We start from the raw sequence: 25428 nt of genomic DNA on the forward strand, positions 1-25428 counted from the left end.
GGTGACCATCCCTACACCTTCCAGTCACTGTTACTTAATAATCCAGCAAGTGCATATGAATCACTTTTCGGGATTTGAGTACTTCAACATCACCAAACTCAATTCCAAAAATAAACCACTGCCCCAACTATTTCAGCCGAATCATAACGAATCACATGACTGAATCATATTTCTTCGCCCAAAAGCATTTTATTAATTTGACCAACAAAATGCAGAGCTTCTAGTTAATAGGATACGAATTCTAGGCCCAGAAAAAATTATTCTCTTCTTGCCCGGCTGAAGCTTAGTCTAGTAAAACAAACAGACTGTTCAACACATTCTCTAATACAAAATTTAAGACAGCAGGTGAACCAAAACCACAAGACCACCGACTTTTGGTTTTAAATCATTCAACACACATCCGTCTAGGCGTTTAACACATTTTTAAAAGATTTCTCACAAAATTCATATAGAAATTATGAAATTATTGTTCATTTTCACTGGAACGAAAAAAAAGCACGTGCGATGCCATCAGGACAACGCCTACTTCTAAAAGAGCGAAAGAGCATTTTTGCGAGGAAACTTATTAACGTACACCATACTTTACCCTGCAACATTTCATTATTTAGGAGAAGTAGTACCGGGATAGAGGTGGCATTACCTTAACCTATACAATGAAATCTGGTTGGTCCGAAGTCTACATGTGGTAAACACGTATACTCCGGACGGTCTTTATCAATTTCATAACTACTTTTCACCGATATGCCGAAAAATAAATTTACAAAATTAATTAACGGTGGTTAACTTATCTTAAGAATTAAAAGTAAAGAATTTAAAATAAAGAATTTCCCAATACTGGTACTTACCAATTAGCAGATTTGGAAATTAAAGTAAGAATTTACAAATATAGACAAAAAATGGATCGAACCTTTAAATTTTAAATTGTGGATCAATTTCGGATAGATCGATCTTATCCATTTTGTTGAATTTTTTGTTATTAAAAGGAAAAGATAAAGAAAACCGAAGTTTCAAAGATGGATTAACCTTCTACCTTTGGTAGAAATAAATGCTTGAAATAAGGTCCTCAATATATTGAAAAATTCCATATAAAAATTCCAAAATAGCCAATCCAATTTTAAGTATCGAAATCGATTAAAAGACCAACAAATGGAACTCCTTGAAATTTAATCGGTACTTAAAATTTGGATCTAAATAACTCGGCTCAACGAAAAAAAGGATCCAAAAGATCGAATAATTGAAACGAAAATGAAACGATCATATTCCTTTTTTTCATGCAAAAAAATCGATCTAAAAAATCGAAAAAGTTTCCAACGATCTTCCATAGATCGATCCAAGATCGACCAATCCTAGTCCTAAGCATTATACTTTGAATTTCATAATTCGCTGAAATGTAATAAATTAAATAAGAGAATATAAAAAAAATTAAGAATAAAAAAAATCACTTGATGAGTAAAAAATTAGCTCAGAGCGAACGAATATAAAACTGATAAAAGATACAATGGGGAACGTTTAATTTTTTTGGATAACATTTTCGATGGAGGATTAGAACTTCGTTTGCACTTGCCGATAATTGCTCTGGTGTGCCTAACAAATAATTTAAGCCCATAAAATCAAACAATTGAAAAAATATGCGTTGTTGCTTATATTTATCGTAAGTGTCATATTACGTTTCCTGTAGTTTTAAATATTTTCATGATCTGAAGTAAACCATGAATCCAACATCAAAATGTTGTAACAAATCTTTGATTTCAGAATGCAAGCGAGTAAATAAATTTAAAAAAATGGAGTTTCGATTTCAGTATCATAGCCTAGATTTTGAATTCATTATCAGCTATTATAAACATTTAGTTATGAAACTCGAAAAAGAATAATGCCATGAAATTTACGTGATGTGTGGGATAGTTTTAAATTTAAATATCACAATGCCATTATTTATGCTATAGAAATATATGTTGAATTTTGTTTCCAAACTCGGCTGAGTGTCAAGATCCACACCAATCATATCGTCAATATTGTTTTCAGATCTTTCACTCAATGATAATTTAAATTAAAAATTATAATCCAATTTCAAATTTGACAAAAAAATGTTGATTATTGCAATTGATTGAGGCTCTACGTTAAAGAATATTATCAACTACATACATAAGAAAACAACTGTTTTGGTGCATATGTTTTTATAACTATTTTGAAAGATTTTGTTCAAATATTTCGACAGATTTTGTCTATCATCTCTTGTTTTGGTACTATGGCTTGCAAAATTTGAAAATTAAGCTATTTTTACGGATTTGCAGCTGAATGAAAAATGAAAACTGATTTAAATCTATTTAATATCCTTTATTTCACGAAGGATCATGATTTTTCCTAGATTTTATAATTTCAGAGAAAAAATGATTGGTAAGAAAAAAAAATGTCTTTCAACAATTTTTGAAAATTCAATATAAGTGATATAATTTTTTTATATCTGAAATCACAAAAGCGCGATTAAAATTTTGTTTTGAATTATAAATTTTAATTTATTGAAAATCTATGTAGAAAACTTCAAAACGTTTTCTTTAAAAAATATCTGTGATTTTTTTAGGTTTGAAAATCTATTAAAATTAGGTCAAATTCCTGTACAGACCCCGTTCGATTTTGGCAACACGCCCGTACATTTTGTGTTGCCAAAATCGAATGTTGTCAAAACCGATCGGTTATTATTATCAAACACGTTAGTTTAAGTCAATTTTCGACCTTTTTCAGTCATTTTTTAATTTTTTTCATCATGTTTTTAAAACATTTTCCACTTTTCTTGTTGTGTTTATAATGTTTGTTTTCATTTGTCATATTTGCTGTTTTTGTCATTCTTCATCATTTTTTTGTTGTTTTTTGTCATTTTCAGTCTTTTGCTTGAATTTGTTTTTCAACTTTTTGAATTTTTCATATTTTTGTCATTTTTGAGTACTTTATACATTTAAAAAAAACTTTTGATTTTATTGTTGCATTTTATCACCATTTCAGAATATAAAAACGTATTTATGGTGTTTGTCTTAATTAAATTGGTCCTGTTATAACGAAAACTAAAAGGTAATGTTGATTCTGAAAACCGTTCGATTTTGGCACATGTGCCAAAATCGGATGTTGCCAAAATCGAATGTTGCCAAAATCGAATGTTGCCAAAAACGAACGGGGTCTGTACTTCCGTAGAACTGTAAAAAAATCCAACAGAAATTTTATGCAGCTTTTTCTCAAATGTGACAACTACTAAAACCTCGATTTTTAATGTCTTTGAAACAGTTTACAGTTTAAAAAAAGGCCAAATTTTTCAACACTCCCAAATCAGTCAAAATCAGTTCTAAAATTTTTGGCACCAATGTGATTTTTGTTGAATTATGCTATCAGAAATTATTCCTTCTTTTCATATTTTTAAATATTTCAAGAAAATTGTTTTAAAAATTGTGTATATTATGCCCTTTGAAGAAGAAAAAAACAATTTTCATTTTATTCAAACCCTCTTTGTTGCATCTGATAGAATATAGTTAAAAAAAAAAGATATTTCCATATTTTATTTCACAATTAAATTGAGATTTTTAAATAAAACTGTAGGACCACAATTCACAATGAAAAGTTATTTTTACAAGTATTTTTTTATCGAAAAATTCAATAAAATCAAGAATACAAAAAGTGGAATATCTTCGAAAATTAAAATTTGTTTTTTTCTTCTGTAATCTTACGGCTATTTGTTAAAGTCTTCAATATTTTCATAGATTACTTCAAACTTCATTTATCCCCCCTTCTGCTTTTTTGGAAACTTCGAAGGGGCCCAGACGGTGGGGGAAGGTACATCGCCCGCGTAGCCAATGACGTAGAAGAGCCACTCCCAACGATGAGTGAAGTTAAGGAAGCCATTCGCCAGCTGAATAGAAACAAGTCGGCTGGGAAGGATGGCATCGCAGCTGAGCTCATTAAAATGGCCCAGACAAGTTGGCCGATTGCCTACACCGGTTGATAGCCCGGATCTGGGACATCGAACAGCTACCGGAGGAGTGGAAGGAGGGGGTAATATGCCCCATATACAAGAAGGGCGACAAATTGGACTGTGAGAGCTACCGAGCGATCACTGTCCTCAACGCCGCCTACAAAGTGTTGTCCCGAATCCTACTCCGCCGCCAGACGCCACAAGCAAACAGATTCGTGGGAAGTCATCAGGCCGGCTTCATGGAGGGACGGTCAACGACTGACCAGATATTCACACTACGGCAAATCCTCCAATTATTCCGGGAACACCAAGTCCCTACGCACCATCTATTCATCGACATCAAAGCCGCATACGACACGATCGACCGTAACGAGCTATGGAAAATCATGGACGAAAACGGCTTTTCCGGGAAGCTGATCAGACTGATCAAGGCGACGATGGATGGAACGCAGTGCTGTGTGCGGATTTCGGGTGAATTGTCGAGTTTATTCGAATCGCGCAGGGGGCTTCGACAAGGTGATGGTCTATCCTGCATGATGTTCAACGTGGCGCTAGAAGGTGTTTTTCGACGAGCGGTGGGCGAAATGCGGGGCACGATTTTCAACAGATCCAGTCATTTTATCTGCTTTGCCGATGACATTGATATAGTCGGCAGAACATCTGCGGCGGTGGAGGAGATGTACCGCAAACTGAAACGCGAAGCAGGAAGGATTGGGTTGATGATTAATACGTCCAAGACGAAGTCCTACATGCTGGCCTGCGGATCCGAGACCGACCGAACCCGCTTGTCCAGTGATAACAAGGTCACGATCGACGGCGATGAGCTGGAGATAGTCGAAGACTTTGTCTATCTCGGCTCACTGGTGACCGCAGACAATGACACCAGCCGTGAGATCCGGAGGCGAATTATCAGCGGAAGTCGTGCCTACTATGGACTCAACAAGCAACTGCGGTCGAGCAGACTTAGCCCTCGCACAAAGTGTAACCTGTATATGACGCTCATTAGACCGGTTGTTCTCTACGGGCACGAGACATGGATATTGCTCGAGGAGGACCTGCGTACACTCGGAGTATTCGAGCGACGAGTGTTAAGAACCATCTTTGGCGGCATACAGGAGAACGGACTGTGGAGGCGAAGGATGTACCACGAGCTCGCGCGACTCTACGGCGAACCCAGTATCCAGAAGGTGGTGAAGGCTGGCCGGATACGCTGGGTGGGACATGATGCGAGAATGCCGGACGACTGTCCTGCAAAACAGGTGTTCGCTACGAATCCGGTAGGAACAAGACGAGCGGAGGCGCAACGAGCGAGGTGGCTAGACCAAGTGGAGCGTGATCTGGCGAACGTGGGGTGCCCGAGAAATTGGAGAACGGTTGCCATGGACCGGGGAATTTTAGGAATTATGTTCGTCAAGTTATGTCGTGAGACGGAATACTATGTAGGTAAATAAATAAATAAGAATTGAATAGAATTGAAAAGAATTGAATAGAATTGAATAGAATTGAATAGAATTGAATAGAATTGAATAGAATTGAATAGAATTGAATAGAATTGAATAGAATTGAATAGCATTGAATAGAATGGAATAGAATTGAATAGAATGGAATAGAATTGAATAGAATTGAATAGGATTGAATAGAATTAAATAGAATTGAATAGAATTTAATAGAATTTAATAGAATTTAATAGAATTGAATAGAATTGAATAGAATTTTGAACAGAATAGAATCGAATATAATTTGCTAGAATTTGATAAAAACTAAGCGGGATTCGGATTTTAATAATATTAAAAACAACTGAACAGAATTGATGATATTTCAACGAAATAGATTGGCAGTGGATTGGAATTAATTCAGAGAATCACTTGAAATTTCAAAATTAGGAATCGAGAGCAGAAAAGTATTAAGGAGAAAAAAAAACAAATTTATAAAAACAAAATTGAATGATGTAGTGTTAAAAAATATTTTTCAGCTTCTAGAATCCATATTTTGAATCGGAATTAAGATGTATAACTCAGAATTATGAAGTTGAATTCTGAATTCGAATAAAGCATTCAGAATTCAATTTGAGATTATTCATATGCCTATGCGTAATGACAGGCGCGGTCCTAGAGCTGTAATTAATTAAATAATTAAAGCATTATCACATTTTTGGTGCCTATGGTTTTAAAACTGATTTTGGAAGATTTTTACTTCCTGAACTCTAGTTTTTTTTTGTCATATTTAGTCTATCAGCTCTAGTTTTGGTGATACGGCAATTAAAAAACTTAAAAATTTATCAGTGTTGAGTGAAATCCATTTTTTAATCAAACCAGTTTACATGAAAAAAAAAGATTTTGATTCTATACACATACGAGGTCTCTGAATGTAAAAGGGTAAATGTTCATCAAAGCTAATTTCGATAAAACACGCTTTTAAGTTGTTGTGTTTGGCCATATTCCGTAAATTTTTCAAAATTTTGTCTTTTTTCGAAAACCATCAAATATAGTTTAAAATATGAAAAAACGTTTGGCATTATTCACTTGAAATCTATAAATTTTTCAGTTATACTCTTTTGGCTCTGAAGGCCTCATTTATAATCCTCTATTTATTCAACGATAAAGGGAAAATTTCCACAAAGCGGTGAATTCCTGAAAAAAAACTATCTAGATTTTGCCTTGAGATACAACGCTTTGAATGAAAATTAATTCTAAAATTTTCAGACATTTGAAAAGATATCATTATTACTATTTCTGAATAACTAAAAAAAACGTTTTGTGTAAGTATTTGTTTTTTTTTGTTTTTTTTTGTATGAGAAGATCCACTGCGACCAACTTTTTGTGATCTATTGTGGAATAACCCAATTTATTATATGTCTGGTCACGCAATACTGTCATCATTGATAGAGATGGCAGCTGTAGTCGAAATCGAGACATTATTCCAGTTTGGGATGGTATTTCTTATGAATCCCACCACCTTACTGGCTTTCATCTTCCAAATATCATCGGGCGTTAAGATTCGCTTACCAAGAACTTTCAGTCGATGTGTCATAAAATATCCACAGTCACACATTAAGTGTTCTGCAGTTTCTACTTCAGTTTGACAAAACCGGCACATCTCATTACTGAGTTTGCCTATTTTATGTAAGTGGTAGTTGCATGGACAGTGCCCTGTAAAAAGGTCTGTAATTGTTTTAAGATCCCTTTTCGATAGACTTAGAAGTTCACAAATTTTCTTAGAATCGGGCTTTATGAATTTTTTAGATTGTCTAGCACCGATGGCTACAAGCCATTTGAAATTGATTTTTGAGTTCTCCCATTTTTTTAATTCACTTGTAAGAGCACAAGTAGATACTCCACAAAAAGCTTCAGGGCCAATCATGCGCCTTTCAGATCCTTTCCTAGCGAGTTCATCTGCTTTTTCATTGCCTTCTATACCACAGTGGCCTGGAACCCAGTATAGGTTCACTCGATTTTGGATTGATAATTGATTCAAAGCATTAATACAAGTATTTGTTACTAAATATATTAATATATTCAACAATTTTATTGAAGGATGTAAAGCGTTTTGGCTTATACTTTAAAAATATCTTAGATTCATTTTGGTTTAGTTGTTTTTTTTTTCAAAATTCCCGTATTGAAAAAAAAACGGTGAAACTAAACAAAAAGAAAATTCAATAACTTTTCACAAATTGACCTTCGGAAATATTGACCATTAAGTTAAGAACTTTATATTCTTAAGCTTTGTAAAATTTTACACTTTTGCCAAAAGGGTGCAGATTTTCTAATAAACCTATTTTCAGAGGTTATACTGAAAACAATGAAAAAGAAAACTTATTTAAAATCTGGACTCAGCGCATTAGTCAAAACAGTTCAAATATTCATGTTATTTCTGAAAAATGTGAATTAAGTTTCCTAGTTTTAGTTCTGGAGATGAATTCAAATGTATATCGCTAAAGCACTTATTTTTTCATAATAAAACGGTATATAGGGTTAGTTGCACTACTTTGGACCCTTCATGCGATGGATTTTCTTAATCCATATGTTTCTCATAAAAGTCAAAGATTGTTAAAAATGCTCAATATAAGTTATAAATCATGCCCTAATTTAAGATTCTTACCTTAGTTGATGAATGGTTAGAATTGAAACAAAGTTAAGGAGATGTTGTTAGGTCTAAGAATGGAACATCATGATCGAAAATGTCATATTTCAGGACCCTTATCAATTTTTCCGGTTTTTTCTTATGTTTTAAGAAAAAATAGGTAGTATACATCATATTCATCACAGTGACAGTTGTTTCCTTTTAAACTTTGGCTTGGAGAGTAAAAAAAATGGTATTTTTTCTTATTCGCCTTTAATTTTTTAAATGCGGCCCACTAACTGGAGTTGTCTATTTTAGCGGTTGTACTCCATTTACCCGAAAACCATTGCCCAGAATGAAAAATCCCCAGAATTCCAATCGCCAGAAAGAACCATTCCCCAGAATTTTTTTTCCCCAGACGAACCATTCGCCAGAAAAATTTTCGCCAGAATGTACCATTTCCCAGAAATTTTTTCACCAGAATGAACCATGTACCAGAAATTTTTTCGCCAGAAGGACCATTTCCCAGAAAATTGAAAACATTTATCCTTACTAGAAATTATTTAAAAAAAAAAGGAATTGTTACAAAAAAAAAATGGGGTTTCATAACCTTATTCTTTTGCGGCAAGGCCGCAACCAACGAGGATGAAGGGGCTGAGGCGGCACAAAGCCACTGAAGATCCCAAATCCGAGGAGGCCGCCGACCCGCCGTCGGAAGCGGCGGCCCTAAGACATTGGTCTAGGTCTGTCGGGACTTCCTAGGTCTGCGTGAAAGCTAGGGGTGATCCCTTAGCCCCGTCCGCCACGCGATAGCGTGAAGGACAAAACGTCTTTCAAGTTCGAACGCGCAGCGTGAGGAGTCGGATTTTTAAAGGACCATGGTAAGCATTTCATCAATTAAAGTAACCAATCCAGAAACAAAGCACAATATTGGTTCTAAAATAAATTTAGTTGGAAAATTTCAAAGTCGTAATTTCATTTAAAAAATCATTTTGAAAAAATTAATTTCGAATCATATGAAATATTCAAGAATTCATTAGAAAAAAAAAAAAAAAAATAGTAGGGGAAAAAATCTGGGATTTGTGCCATTCTGGTAAATGTTCCATTCTTGGGAAAAAAATTCTGGGAAATGGTCCATTCTGGGAAAAAAATTTCTGGAAAATGGTGCATTCTGGGGATTTTTTTTCTGGGAAATGGTTCATTCTGGGGTTTGATTTCGGGTATTTGTCATTCTGGGAAAAATTCATTCTGGGCAATGGTTTTCGGGTAAATGGGATACAATCGTTTTAGCACCGAAGAGAAGGTACCGTAATCCGGGGTAAGATTGATCACTTTTTTCAATATTTTTCGATTATTTTTTCTGTTAAGGGGAATGTGGCATGTTTCATATTATTAAAACCAGTACTGGACTCCTCTGAACGTAAAACATGGATGCAGAAATTTATTAGACCTCTTTGAATTGGCTTTAAAAAACGTTTTCGTCTCTGTTCAGAACTTGATGCTTTGGGGTGACATTGATCAGTCTCTATTCTGCCGGTTATAACGAGTTTTCTTGATCATAAAGGATACAAAACACCTTCATAGTATTTACATATGCTAGTTTATCAATTTAACCTCGATTTTTAACGTTTAATTATAAAATATTTATAATCAAAAAAATAACTATGATGCTGCATACATTTAGAGGCAAAAATTGTAATAATTGATAAATATTTTAAGCTTCAAAATACAAATGAAATTTTCCATTCACATATTCTTCTAGGCCTTCCTACTATTTCCATTTTCATTTTTTTCTTCAAAGTTAACGATTTGATAGTGTTCCTATCCATTTGTCCAATACGGGCTTACTCTTGGAAAATGTCCATAATTTTTAAATATCAAAAATTTATCATAAAATGACTATAAAAATAGCACTATAACTGTTCATATACAGAGGAAAAAAGTTGTTCTTTCACATTTAACAACCCGTTTGCTTCTAAATGCTTTTTGGTATCATCAGGAGAGTTGTTTGTTTGCGAGCCTTGGAAAAATAGATATTTTAAGATTTTGAAATTAGATTTTTTGCTAACAGAAATAAATTTCAAATACGAACCAAATTTTGCCAATTTGATACTCAATTAAAAGGCTTTCAAACGTAGAAAACAGTTTACAAAAATTCAAACTATAGACTGAGTTATTGATGGTAATGTGGAAAAGTTTATTGTTGGTCAAATTTAACCCGGTTTAAAGTCTCTATAATTCAACAACAAACAAACAAACACATTTACCCCGGTGATCAAAGTTACCCCATTTTACGGTACATTTTCAAAACCGTTGAACATTGTTTTAGAATTACTTTTTATGGCAAATAACGGTATGATAGAATTGAGGAAGAATAAGTGTTCGTGGTTTGCAAAGAAGTGTCTAAATTAAGGTTGCCAGAATTTTTTTCAGCACGTGTTCGGGCCGGACAAACCGGGCAGTTTTTTATGAAAAACCTGGCAAAATCCGAGCATTTCATCTCTAAGTTGACGACCAAAAACCCTGGCAATATCCGGTCAAATTTAACCAAAATCCAGAAATTACTCAACAAAAATCAAGATAAATAAAATGAAAAAAATTTTTTTTTCATTGAAATTCATAAACAGATTTTTAATCGTGTTTTAGGCTTTGAAAAAACCTTTCATGATTATTTTTGCAGAATCTGCTCAAAAATTTAATTTGGTGACTAAATTCAAAAAAATTACAATACAATTTCTTTTTTTTTTTTTTGGTTGATTTGCCAAATGAAGTGAAAAAATCCGGGCAAAATCTGGGCATTTTTCAATGAAATCCGAGCAACCAGGCTGGGCCGCACTGTTCCCAAATTTTGTATCGAATATCCGGGCAAACCCGGATAAAACCGGGCAATCTGGCAACCTTAGTCTAAATCCTATGCCAGCGAAATGTATTATTTCCCATTTTCGGCATTTCAGGAGCATTTAATGAACACAATTGTTACAATTATAATTTTATATTCGATTTCTGTTTTACAGTACCTTTTTTCACAGCTATTCATAATATGAATATTAGATGTGATGGTTTTGAAACGGAATTAAAATGAATCAGGATCACAAAATCAAAACTTGATTTTTTTTTATTTTATAATGTAAATTGAGGGGGTGACAGAAATTCGGACAAGAGAATCATTACATCGATTTTTTATTCTATATACAAAATTACATTTAATAGTACAATATACCTTAATCTAGACATTTTCTTTCAGGTCGATATTATAAATAAATTTTATTTTTTTAATTTCTGAAAAAAATGAAAAATAAAAGTGTTGTCGCTTATTTCATAAACATTTAATAGTGGTAACAAAGTTGAGCTTTTGAAGTGCCTGGAAACTGGGAAAAATCATCACTATCCAATTGAAAGTTTGACTGCAGTCTATCAGAAAGGCAATTAAAAGGCCCAACGACTTTTTTACTTTTTTGAGAAGCTTAAATTAATCCACAAAACATGATCAAAATATCTAAAAATAAAAAAAAATGTAAATCACCCCGATCATTTCCCTTATAGAACCAGGCATGCGTAATGGAATGGAATGCAAAATGTAGGAGTATGAATTGCCCGTAGATATGACTTCCTTCAAGCTAGCAAGGTAATTAAGTAGTTTTGGTTACTCACAAAACTGTTTTGATAGGACAAATAACTGCCAATGAATGCGAGGAAATGTTTTTCAATAGATAAACAATAGGTAAAGGTCGGATCCAAACTTGGTTGTCAATCACGAGGTTGGCATTTCGCAATACTCCGAAGCCAGAACCAGAATTCGGTGGGATTAAAATTGAACTGATCTATCGATGAGGCAACAATTCCAGAGTAGGGGCATACCTAGTGTTTTGAATCAGCAGAAGGTTTACTACCTACAGCTGGAGAGCAATTTAATGCCTTTATCACGATTAAAAGCAAATTTGACAAAGTATTCGGAAGAAGAACAGCCAGGTATGTTCAGACAGCACGAAAGCTAAGAGCGAGCAACTGACATTTTAGCCGCCGGACTTGAACCGGATGATATTCACACTCGTTAGCAGAATTAGCGGCGGTAGCTGGAATCGGACAGAAAATCAGACCTACCTCCTGGCGGCGGCAATCCAAATCACCCTTAAAAATTTCGCTATCTTCCATCCACATATCCATCCACTCCCACCTTCATCCAAGGTCGATTTCAAAGAAGCTCGTGGGCAAAAGCAAGAATGCACGCGATTTTGTTCGGTTCGGTCTGACTGAGCTGACTGACATTTCTCGAAATTGGGCGTAATTTTCTGCGCAAAGTTTACTTAAATAGACTTAGCCTGACCTTTTGGTAATGGTGATGCTGCCAAACTGTTTTTTTCTTCCTACGGTGACGACACCGAAAACCGTATGGTTGTATAATAATACCATCTAATGCGAGTGCGAGTTCTTTCGACCTTTGACATGAAGATGATCCGTGCTTCTTCGTTAAGCAGCTAAACTGCCGAAATGGGAGTAAAAAGGTTGTTCACTAATTTCGATGCGATGGTTGTTAATTAGGAGGAATGGAGAAATACACTATAAAATCTGTATTAATCTGCAAATAACGAAGCCATGGAGTGAACTTTATCCATTCTATGATCCACCTAATTGGATGTCATCACTATTGTCAATTAAGTTTACACACATCGTAGATCTCGCGTAAACATGGTAGCTTAAACGAATTAAGTATGTGTTTAAGGAAATTCGTGCACACATGCGATTTTTTTCTTAAAAACATAGCAAAATCCGTTGGTTGAATTTATAATTTTTAAAACAAAATCCCTGCAAAATGAGGGGGTTATAAAAAAAATCAACGTTTTTTTCTGCTCGAAACAAAACGAAATACAAATTAAGACTTTCCTTTTTTATAAATTTGGATTTTGTCAGATATTCTTATAAAACTAACTCTCCAATATTTTTGTTTTTAAATGAAAAAACTTAAAATTATATCAACTTAACTTACTTTAAATGAGTGTTAATAGCAAAAAAAAATGTGAATGAGTCCGGTCAAAATTCGGATTTCTTCCATTTTATCCGGGCTCCCGGAAAGGAACGAACTTTTTTTCAAATATTTCATTGAATATTCGGAGCATCTGGAATGGTCAATTCAAACAGATTTGACTTGACCTGAATAAACTTGTAGCCAACTATAACATTTTATTTTGAGACGATGTTCAAGATTACTGTGTAGTTTTCTTAATTCAATTTCAAACGTATGAAAATTTTTTAAAAAATATCTTTTTTTTAAATGGTTTTTAAATTATAGATTGAAAATCTGATTAGCTTTTTGAATGCAGTTTAAAATATTGACATTACACAGTTCAAAATTCAAATGCACGATTTCAAAATTTTCTCACTTTTAATAGCTAGATAATATTTCTTATCAGATTTTGTTATCAAAACATTTTAAATAATTTAACTTCAAATATGTTTAGGAAAATTCAAACTCGATTTTATTCTTCATATTTCAGATTTTGATTACATAACTTCCATTTTGAACCATTGATGAGACATGAATTTGAAGTTTATCAATTTTAAAATTAAATAAAAATTGGAGTTAAGATTTGGAATGAATAGCTTCAGATTTTAAGTGAAGTTTTCCATTACAAATTCAAACTTTATTGATGATTTCAATTAAAAAAAAATCGTATTAATTTATTCTGATCATAGAAAAATGTATTGGAGATTTTTTTCCATGTCCCATTACAGTCATAAGGGTATGATACAGATTTTGATACAGATTTCAAACACAAAACACGATTAAGCTTCATAATGTTAATTCAATTGAGAATTTAGAAAGAATCTCAAAATCAAAATCAGTACCGTCAAACGGGGCATCATGAAACAGCAGGGTTAGATGCAACATTTGTTTACCACAACATATAATGAATCTGATAATGAATCTATAATGAATCAGGTGTACAAATTTTTACATTTTTTGATGCCGTTGTTTACTTTACCCAATATGACGAATTGGCTTGATGATATCACTTACAAACTTTATATTCCTTTTATTATTCTATTCCAACACTGTTGGTGTAAAAATATTTTTGGACAATCACCAAATTTTATAAAATAAATGTTTGTTTAAATTCAGTTGCCAGTCTGGACTAAATGCATCAAAATGCAAATCAAAGATTCACCTTTTAAATCTCGTTTCCATATGCTGGAATATGATTGTTTTTCATCATGCGTCTGTTAACATCAAAATTTCATCCATCTGAACTTTAATTTTTTGTGGTATTATTTTACCCCTAAATGTATGCAGCACCGTTATGCTTTTTCTTTAAAACATTTTGAATGTAACATTTTGAATGTAGAAAAATGTAAAATTTATTTCGAACAAAACAAAAAATTACTGCAATTTTTTATTTAGCGTGATGACATGAAAAAATATTAAACCATAACTAATCAAACGTTTTCATTTGCTTTTTCGTTAAAAACAATGTTGAATGCAACTTATTCTTTTTCTTTGAAGGGTGGAAATCGCAAGTTTTTGTAAATAGAAAAGTAACTGGTGAAACCAATAATTTTTCTGACTACGTCAATTTGATGTCCCATCAACCTTAAAGCTTTTGATGTACAAGCGGTATGATTATTTGTGGACATTATTTAAGTATTATTATCATAAGTATTTGCAACTGCGTTCATATTTGAAAATTTCCAGATTAATTCTGGAATTAAATATTTATTTCGAGGTTGCAAAGCGGAAGATAACATAGATTTGAAATGTCAACATTAATCACTTTTTCTTAGATGTTTTTATTTTCTGCTTCTGTTTCCTCAAAGTTTCCTTCTTTCCATTGTTTCGCCAGGCAAGAAAAGCATGTTTAATGATTTTTAAGTTTTATTTTAGGAAACTAAAAGTCAATATAAAAAACAACTAAAATTTTGTGTTGCAAATTCATCAAAAAAAATTTGGAAATGTATTTTCACACAATGCTGAATACAAAAAGGTCATTTTTATAATCGACAAGAGGTAGAAATTTTATTATTGGTTTTTTTTTATTTAATGAGAGATTAAATATAAAGAAATAGATCAATTATCGGAATGCAGGAAATGATTTAAGTATTCAAATTATATATTTGATAAATTTTTAGAAAAACGTTTCAATCCATGGCCTTAGGAAGGGGGAGAGGTAATTTGGGGGTTAAACATTCCCTCCCGCTCCCAATGAAGGTCCAAAAAATTTCAAGTAAAATGTTCTTCTCTAAACTCAAAATACTAAATTCATAATAAAATTTTGATGAACGACTAAAGTTAATCAAGAGTAACAATCTCGACTCAGAGCTAAGACCAATATCTCGAAATTTTATCTCAGGTCCACAATTCTACTACAGATTTAAAAAAATATTCTCACTTGTAAGAAACTTACAGACTGTACTCTAAAAACGCTTTCAAAAGATATCCACAAAACAAGTTGGTAGATGAATTTTGTTTACAGTCCTCAGTCTCCAATATCGAATTTTCGATAAGGTTAGACATACTAAGGTTGCCTGATTGCCCGAATGTTTTTACTGATTTGCAAAATCAAAGCTAAATTTAAATTGCGTGATCATAATTTTGAATTTTGCGTTTAGAACCATTTTTTAACAAAGTTTATCCAAATTAACTGGTTGATGTGTTTCGATGAAAACAAACTATTTTTCGAGTTTTTTCTTCTTGATTTCAATTGAAGAATTCCAAAATTTGCCTGGATATTGCCCAGATTTTTGGTTGTTAACTTTGGAATCTTGTTTTTTTGTTTCGATTATAGTCGTTTTACCATCTTTATGGCATTCGCAACTTTATCAACGTTACAGTTGGCAGGATCGTTATTGAAAAACTTATCCGGTACAACTGTGTTCGATGTTTACTCTTGGGCTCGAACTCGTGGACATCGGCTCAACAGACAACAGACTTGCCAACTGAGCTATATCACTAGCCAACTTTGAAATCGAATGCCCGGATTTTGCAAGGTTAATAGATAAAAAAAAATGTCCAGATTTTCCCTGCCCGGATAAGTGCGGAAAAATATCGGGTGAGCTTAGGTTTAAATAATGTTCTGGTTCTAAATTTTATTTCACAAATATAAATTTGTTGCCTGCACCCCCTCCTCCACTATGAGGCAGTTCTTCCTACGGCCCTGTTCAATCCAAAAGTTTACTTGAGAATCAAGCTCGTACAACCACTGCACTTAAAAGAAAATCGACCCTTCAGGGTTTATTCCGAAAATTTCCTTAACAAAGGCTCCCAATTTTCGCCGCAATCCTAGTTAAATTTTTGATGCAACAGTTTGATAGTTTAACGCCTTGACCTATAAGGTTTTCAAAGATTTATTTGCTTGCGTGATGAACAAAATTGATAAACTCACCCAAAAGTAAAATCAAATTATTTAAAATTTGTTTTATTTTCAAATAATTTCGTTCCTCTTTTTTTCAACTATACACACTCTGCTTAGAATGACAATCGCTACTATTCGCTACAGACAGAGCAGAGTTGGACAGAAATATTACAAAAAGATTCTGTAACGTTAACAGTGCAATTGATGTTGGAATTTTTAACCAAACTTCAGCATTACTGAATCTCAATTCACGGTTGTCCAGTAATCTACTGACATTCTAAAGTTGAATAAAAAATTTGAAACAGAAAAGTTTTACAGAGAAATTATTAATTTCAGAACAAAGCTTCCAGCAAGAAAAAAAAAGCATGAAACAAATGTGCAGAAACAATGTCAAAGTTTTTAAAATCTAAAGCTCAAAATCAATGCTAAACAAAAAAACAGTAAGATTATTGATAAACACAACGCAACGCAAAATAGGAACAACTGTCTATCTGTGCAGGTGAACTGCGAGTGAATAATTTTAAACAAAACATAATAAGACCTCTAGTGGGATTTTTTCGTTCACATCAACATGTTACTCTTTGTTTATTCAGAAAGAACAGAGAATGAAACAGAGATGAAACTACAATTTAATGTTTCGAGAATGAAATCATAGTTACAAAGGTCATGTATCGTAAACTTTTCGGAACTTCTACACAGGGTAAATTATCTTGAGTGGAACTAGCCGAAATCTAGTGGGGAACTATTTAATTTTATCTAAGATCTCTAGGCGATGATTATTTATAAATCTTGTCAAAATATAAAAAAAAAAACACTTTTTCAAGATCTTTTCATACAAGCATTGTCATTTTTGCTAACATTTATGAAATGAAACAATATAATTAGCAGCTTGAAACACAAACGCCTTTTCTGCTGCAATTCTTACCAATCTATGCAGACTTTGACCGTTTATATGCGTAATTCTTGACCGTTATGAAATGATTCTGAACGACTTAAATAGTAGTAAAACGCTCAAAAAAGCATTATTCGAGTTTTTGTAACGAGTTTTTCATCAAAATGTTAATTAATTGCGCAGTTTTGAAAATTAAGATTAGATCTTGAGTGGAACTATTAGCTTCAAAAATAAACCGCTAGCTGCACTGCTATAGGCCTTATTGCCACGCAGTTTTTACCCCTGAATGTATGCAGTACCTTTGCATTTTTCTTATATCAGCTTTTGGAACAGAAAAAAAAGGAAACTTAAGCTCGAATAAAACCAAAAACTATTGTAATTAGTAGAGATGTACCGATTTTGATTTGATTTGAAATTCGTTTATTTGGAAGGGTGCCGTGCGCTATACCGATTAAGCACCCTTAGGAGATGTACCGAATAGTGGTATTCGGCGAACGGCCGAATACCGAATATTGACCTTCTTAACTATTCGGCCAAACGAATATTCGGCCGAATATTCGGCCGAATATTCGGTCGAATATTCTGTTGAGTTTTCAATAGAAATCCAAATCAATAAATTCATGTTTCTTCTTTATCTGCCATCTTAATGCCTCTCATGTTTTTAAGTCGATTATTTCCAACCAGATGTATAATTCTAGGACGTTCATCACCAAAGAGATTGGGTTCCAGTGAAATCTGGGACAAACATTTTAAAATAGGTGCCAGGCTATTTGAAATTGCTTTTTTTATATTGAATTAGATGAATGTCTAATTTTAGCTGTTTTTCCACGTTTATCCACACGGTCGGGTCTGAACGATTTTTTGAAAAAAAGAAGATCTGAACAGAAACTAGGTATTATTCTCAAACATACGAGAGAAAAAGGAAATAATATTACTTAAAATTTAAAGTTTTCATCGAATCACAGTTTTGTTCAAATCGTATCAACGAATAAATTTACTCCAAATAATCGTTTTGTAACGCGAAGTTTAAAAATTTGAGTTTTTTATTTGATTTAGCAAAAAATCTGATTGAACCAGGGTAAAATTAGATCTTTTCAAAAAAAACATGAAGTTTCACTGAGATATATGTGTGTGTTCGTTTTTAATTAAAAAAAATTAATCCGGAAAGTTGAAAAAAAATATGTGCCATCCCGGCCAGATTTAACTTTTATCAAACTCTTAATTTGGTTTATAGACAAGCCTGGATATATCAAGAAGAATATACGATATAAGTACAAAGCTATCTACAGTGAAAAATACACGGATACACCTAAAATGTTTTACTGAAACCATGAGTTTTTGATGATTTTAAAGTTTTTTCAACATTACTTTTGGATATTTTATCATAAATTATCCAACATCAGATGAAAAATTTGAAGTCTGTTTTTGTTAAAATTTAATAAAAATAAATATTCGGCCTATTCGGCCTATTCGGCCGAATACCTATCTCAACTATTCGGTGAGCCGAATATTCGGCTTAACGGTTTTTTGGCGGTATTCGGCGCCGAATATTCGGCCGACCGAATATTCGGTACATCTCTAGTAATTAGTGTTACAGCGTACCAAACCAGGCACACAAAAAGTTTGATTTTTTGAGTACCGTAAACTGGGGCAACTTTGATCACTTTTTTCATTCATTTTTAAATATTTTGAAAGGGGTTACTTTTTCGTAATACCTAAAAGCTTTAAAACCCTTAGTGAGGTGAGGATTATTAAACATGATCATTGATTGCAATAAATTGAAACGACATTTGTGATTATAATTAAATGTTTGTTACAAAACCAGATTTCGAGTTTCGGGGTAACTTTGATCATAATGGTTTTTACGTATCTCAACATCTTCAAATTTATTGTTTTCATGCCATTAAGCACAGAAGGCTCAAAACATAAATAACAGTATTTTTTGTTTGGACTCAATTGAATATTTTCAACGTTTTCTTTAAAAAACAAATACACTCGAAAGATGGACAATATTGCTGCATACATTTAGGGGCAAAAATTATAGACATTTCTCAATATTTTTTGGCCTCAAAAACAAATAAAATTTTACCTTCATGCAATTCCCTAAGTCTTCGCACTGTTCCCATATTTATTTGTTCTTCAAACTTAACCATTTGGTAGGGTTTTTAACAATTTTTTTTATACGAGCTTTTTCATGGAAAATAACCGTTTTTTTTTTCAATATCCAAGAATTATCATAGAATGACCATAAAAACAACACCTTAACTTAACCTAAACATAGAAAAAAGTTGAACTTTCACATTAAACAACCAATTTGCTCCTAAATGCTTGAATTTGATCAGGAGAGATGTTTGTTTGAGAGCCTTCAAAAAACCAGATATTTTAAGATTTTAGAATTATATTTTAAGTAATATAAAAAATCTCCTAATAAAAACCAAATTTAGCTTATTTATAATTTCCTATCTTTCATTTCTTCTAACTTTCTATCCATCAATGAAATTTCATAATTCTAAGATGTCCCTACTAGAAAGCACATCACTTGGAATTCAGAAGTCAGAATTCACATTTCAGAATTCAGAAATCAGATTTCAGATTTCTGAATTCTGAATTCCAAATTCAGAATTCAGAATTCTGAATTCAGAATTCTGAATTCAGAATTCTGAATTCTGAATTCTGAATTCTGAATTCTGAATTCTGAATTTGGAATTCAAAATTCAAAATTCAGAATTCAGAATTCAGAATTTGGAATTCAGAATTCAGAATTCAGAATTCAGAATGCAGAATTCTGAATTCTGAATTCTGAATTCTGCATTCTGAATTCTGAATTCTGAATTCTGAATTCTGAATTCTGAATTCCAAATTCTGAATTCTGAATTCTGAATTTTGAATTTTGAATTCCAAATTCTGAATCTGAATTCTAAATTCTGAATCCTGAATTCCAAATTCTGAATTCTGAATTCTTAATTCTGAATCCTGAATTCCAAATTCTGAGTTCGGAATTCTGAATTCTGAATTCTGAATCCTGAATTCTAAATTCTGAATTCTGAATTCTGAATTCTGAATTCTGAATTCTGAATTCTTAATTCAGAATTCTGAATTCCGAATACTGGATTTGGAATTCAATATTCAATATTCAGAATTAAGAATCCTTGAATTCCAATTTTTAAATTCCAAATTCAGAATTCTGAATTCAAAATTCAAATTCAGAATTCAGAATTCGGAATTCTGAATTCTGAATTCAGAATTCTGAATTCTGAATTCTGAATTCTGAATTCTGAATTCTGAATTCTGAATTCTGAATTCTGAATTCTGAATTCTGAATTCTGAATTCTGAATTCTGAATTCTGAATTCTGAATTCTGAATTCTGAATTCTGAATTCTGAATTCTGAATTCTGAATTCTGAATTCTGAATTCTGAATTCTGAATTCTGAATTTTTAATTCTGAATTCTGAATTCTGAATTCTGAATTCTGAATTCTGAATTCAGAATTCTGAATTTTGAATTCAGAATTCTGAATTTGGAATTTAAAAATTAGAATTCAAGGATTCTTAATTCTGAATATTGAATATTGAATTCCAAATCCAGCATTCGGAATTCAGAATTCTGAATTAAGAATAAAGAATTCAGGATTCAGAATTCAGAATTCAGAATTCAGAATTTGGAATTCAGGATTCAGAATTTAGAATTCAGAATTTGGAATTCAGGATTCAGAATTTAGAATTCAGAATTCAGAATTTGGAATTCAAAATTCAAAATTCAAAATTCAGAATTCAGGATTCAGAATTCAGAATTTGGAATTCAAAATTCAAAATTCGGAATTTCGAATTCCAAATTTACAATTAAAAATTTAGAATGCAAGAATTCAAAATTTAGAATGCAAGTGTTTTCAGAATTCAGCATAAAGAATTTTCAGGAATCCTGAAGTCATAATTCAGATTTAAGAATGCAACATTCAGAATTCTGAATTATGCATGTAGAAGTCTAAATTCTGGGTTTTGAATTCAATTTCAGCATTTAGAACACGAAGTTTCTGAATCTGAATTCAGAATTCATTATCAAGAATTCAGGATTTAGGTTTGATTTCGAGTTTTGCAAGGATTTTTTTTATTGAATAATCCTGAATTTTGAATAGTATTTCTATAAATTTACAAATTACAAATTTTTTATGATCGTTTGCTTATAAAATTCAGACTTTCAATTCAATTTACCAAATAAAAAATCCAGTATTTTGGTTTCTATTTATAAGTTAACAATCAAAAATTTTTCAGATGGTGTCAAATAGGTGTTTTGTAATTTCAAAACAAAATTTTATCATTATTAAGAATATTAAGTTTGTTAAACTCATAATTTCATTTCAAAAGGCAAAGCGTAATCGAAAGGCATTTTAAAAACTTGATATTTTTCAACAGCATAACAGAAATAAGATGAGAGAAAAGAGCCATTATCCAATTAAATAGATTGCAATACTTTTCACATTTTGTTATCTATCAGCACGAGTATCATAAAACAGTCCTGACTTACCCAATCCAATCCGTGCAATGAAATGGTATGTTTTATCGCATATGATCCTGTTGCGATTCGTTGCTTCGTGTCCGTTGAGTTATTGTTCGCCTTGTTGCTGATGAGTTTGTTCGAAACCAGAATTATTATCCAAATTTTCCTTAAAATCACTTGATATTGTAGAAATTTTTCATGTATGTTAGGGGCACTTTTCACTTTTACTTTTGTGTCGGTTTTGTTAGGATTTTTCCTCAGACACTAGGGAATAATTTTCTACACAAATTTAATGGGCTTTCACTGTTGATTTTGTCTGGAATTGTAGTGCACTCAAAATAACTTCACTAATTTTCAAGAATAATACTTTTTTCCTTCTAATAGAGCGTATCAATAACTGATCGTAGCACTAGAACGGCTCGGCGGCAAATAATGGCCATTCAAACAAAAGTTATTCACCAGCACTCGAACAAATCACACCAGAAAAGATGCGATACTCTAGTACAAATAATGCAGACAAGCACGTCTTTACACTGTCGCAACCAGCATCAGAATGTTTCATTTGAAAAATTACATTCGATAGTAGTTTCAAAACAACGCCAAGATCCGAGAGCCGTAAACTATAAATTTTGGCCCAACAGATTATGTTCCACATGCATCTCGCGAGGTTCATTGCTGCTCTCCTGCTCAGCTCTCTGGTCTAGCTCAGCGGCAGCTCGCGGGCGCACATGGTCAGATCAGCCAGCAGAAGGAAGGCGATTCGGCTCAGCCACCTTCCTACCAACCTAGAAGCAGCCAACGAGCCATCCAGCCACCCAACTGCTACTTGCTCCTCTTCAGTTCTTCGTTATTAGTTAGGCAGATACCTAGGTTTGTACCTTCCTACCGAGAGACAGAGATGACTTCGGCCCGGGTGGATGGGATGCTGTGCTGGGGTCTTTGATTATTCATTCATTCGTTTTTCATTCAGTTATTTGCCCTCCCGGTGCAAATAGCCTTACGATTTTTTTTCTCGGTTTTGGAGAAAAACACCTACCGTCGATAGGTGCATCATTGAGCTTTTAAGTAGCTTACAAGGAGTGTGATAACCGACACGTATTGAAGATTTTTGTCCATGAGATGTGGCAATTATCGATCAAACTTATTAAATTAAAAAAATTATTACATTATTAACTCTAAACATCTTTACTTTTTGATATATTTTAGGAAACGGTCCATGTTAGATGTTGAACAGTTATTTTGAAAAAGTTTATGAATTTCACGAATTTGTTTGTTTCTCATACTACCGTCAACTGAGGCATTATGCAACACTTTTCAACTTCAATGGCTTACTTAATATACGCAGATAATCATACCGCTTGTACATCAAAAGTTTTATAGGGCATCAAATTGTCGTAGTCAGAATAATATTGGTTTTATCAGTTATAATTTACAAAAACATGCGATTTTTTTTTTTTTTTTTACTTTATTCGACTTTATTACGACCGAAGAAGTTTGAGAAACTGTTGACGGTCTTTAAACGGTGATACTATTTTTAGTGCAGTGTGTGTTTGCTTTTCCTTAAACACTACTTAGGTTTAAAACTCTCTTAACTGCCTCTAGGGGAAAGAGAAGGAAGGAATAGGGAATGGGGATTAGGATAAATATTTGGAAAAGGAAGGGTAGAGGATGGATTTGGGGTGATACTTTAATTTCCCACGCCAGGTTGCACACGGTTGTGAAGACCATTTCCTGTCCTCTCCTCCCAAGAGCCCATGGTTATGACAAGGTTTACCGCGCTTGTCACGCGTTACTTTTGTGGCAAACTGTTTCTTGGGAGGTCCGTGCAGTATAGATTTTGGTATTTGGTTGTAGAAGCATAGTAAAATCACACCCCTCCACTAGCCATACTATCTATGTACAGTGTGGTTTCGTAAGAGCGGGAGGACTCTACTGTGCTGATTTTCGTTAAACGGGTAATTGTTTTGATTAAGGTTTAAGAATAATTTCACTTCTTTTTTAAAACTCAAAAAACTGTGTAAACATTTTAGTTCACTTGGAAGTGAGTTGAACATGCTAACTCCTCTATTCACAACACTTTTTTGGGCAAAAGTGGTTCGTAGTCTTCTTGTTAACAGATTTATGTGTGCCGAACTTCTAGTATTATGACTATGAGATTCAGATGTAAGGGAAAAATCTAGTTGATGTTTGATAAGATTGTTTAAAACTTTGTTTATGTACTGGCATAGTTCAAAGATATTTAGCATATCCAGAGATAGCACTCTTGAATTATAAAGCAGTGCAGTTGGATGTAGTAAGGGAAGATTTCTTATCATCTTGATAGCTTTGTTTTGTAAGATTCGTATTGGTTGCAGATATATATTAGCACAACTGCCCCATATAGAGTTCATATAGGTAATATGGGAGTGTATATAGGCGAAATAAATTTTCCAAGCTGTTGGTTCAGTGGTTATTGAACGTATTTTCCTCAAAGCAAATACATACGGGGTTATTTTGGTGCAGACGTGTTTAGTATGTATGTTCCATTTCATGTTTTCGTCTATTAACAAACCTAGGTACTTAACTGAATTGACTCGTTCCACTGGAGATCCGCGTAGCGAAATCTGCAGAGTTTGTGAATTTCCTCGGAGACTGAATGTCATGAAGTTGGTTTTTTTAAAATTCATTCCCATGTGATTTGAAAGAAAGAAATTCATCAGTAATTCTAGGTCGAATTCAATACTTTGTTTCAGCGAAATAAGGTCCTCTGAGAGATACAAAATTGTAGCATCATCAGCATAAAGCTATAGTTTTCCCTTTAGAGGCAACGAAAATATATCATTTATGTAAATTATAAATAATAGCGGCCCAAGGATTGATCCTTGTGGAACTCCGTGTTTTATCGTAAGATACGAACTAGTCGTATTGTTAATTTTTACTGCTTGTTTTCTATTTTGCAAATAAGATTGCATCAGAAGTTGTGCAGCATGAGAAAAACCTATGTTTGCAAGTTTTTTCATTAGTAACTTGTGGTGAACAGAATCAAAGGCTTTTTTTACATCTATGAATACACACGCTACAAATTTTCCTTTGTCTATTCCACTAGAGATTCCATCTACAAGGCTGACAGCAGCGGATAAGGTATTTGATTTTGGAACAAACCCAAATTGATTAGGGTGTATGATGTTATTTGTGAAACAGAATTCTTGGATCTGTGCATATAGGGCCTTTTCAAAGGGTTTTGAAAATGCATTCAAAACGGATATTGGACGGTAATTACCCAGAATGGTTTTATCAGCCGATTTATGAACTGGAATTAATTTTGCTAGCTTCAGAATATCTGGAAAATTACAGGTTCTTATACATTCATTAACCAAGGTCGCATACTTTGAAATGTAATGGTTTTTATATTTCTTCATAAACTTCGTGGATATTTTGTCCAGACCAGTAGCTGCATTGCTATTAAGTTCATCAATAGATTTTGATAGTTGGTCTTGCAGAACTACAGAGAAATTGAAACTATGCGGGCATTGCTGAGTAGAGCTAGTGACGCCGAAGGCTCAGGTATTGCATCGCAAACATCCACATAGAAGTTATTGAAAGCGTCCGATACTGTTGTTTCATCTGAAACCGAAATGCCATTTATTTGGATTGTATATTTTGAGGATTCATTTCCCCTTGTTTTATTGAAAATCAATTCGTT

The 25428-nt window shown here is 33.1% G+C and overlaps 1 protein-coding gene across 1 annotated transcript in view; it reads right to left on the bottom strand.

Moving 5' to 3' along the window:
* Positions 1–22324, bottom strand: part of LOC129746436 (mucin-2) — a 114669-nt gene extending 92345 nt beyond the window's left edge. The window contains exon 1 of the mRNA XM_055740086.1: positions 21774–22324. The gene's annotated coding sequence lies outside the window, so the exon portion shown is untranslated. The remainder of the gene's footprint in view (positions 1–21773) is intronic.
* Between the last annotated feature and the right edge of the window lie 3104 nt (positions 22325–25428).

The sequence above is a fragment of the Uranotaenia lowii genome, chromosome 2 (assembly GCF_029784155.1).
Source record: "Uranotaenia lowii strain MFRU-FL chromosome 2, ASM2978415v1, whole genome shotgun sequence".
Lineage (NCBI taxonomy): Eukaryota > Metazoa > Arthropoda > Insecta > Diptera > Culicidae > Uranotaenia > Uranotaenia lowii.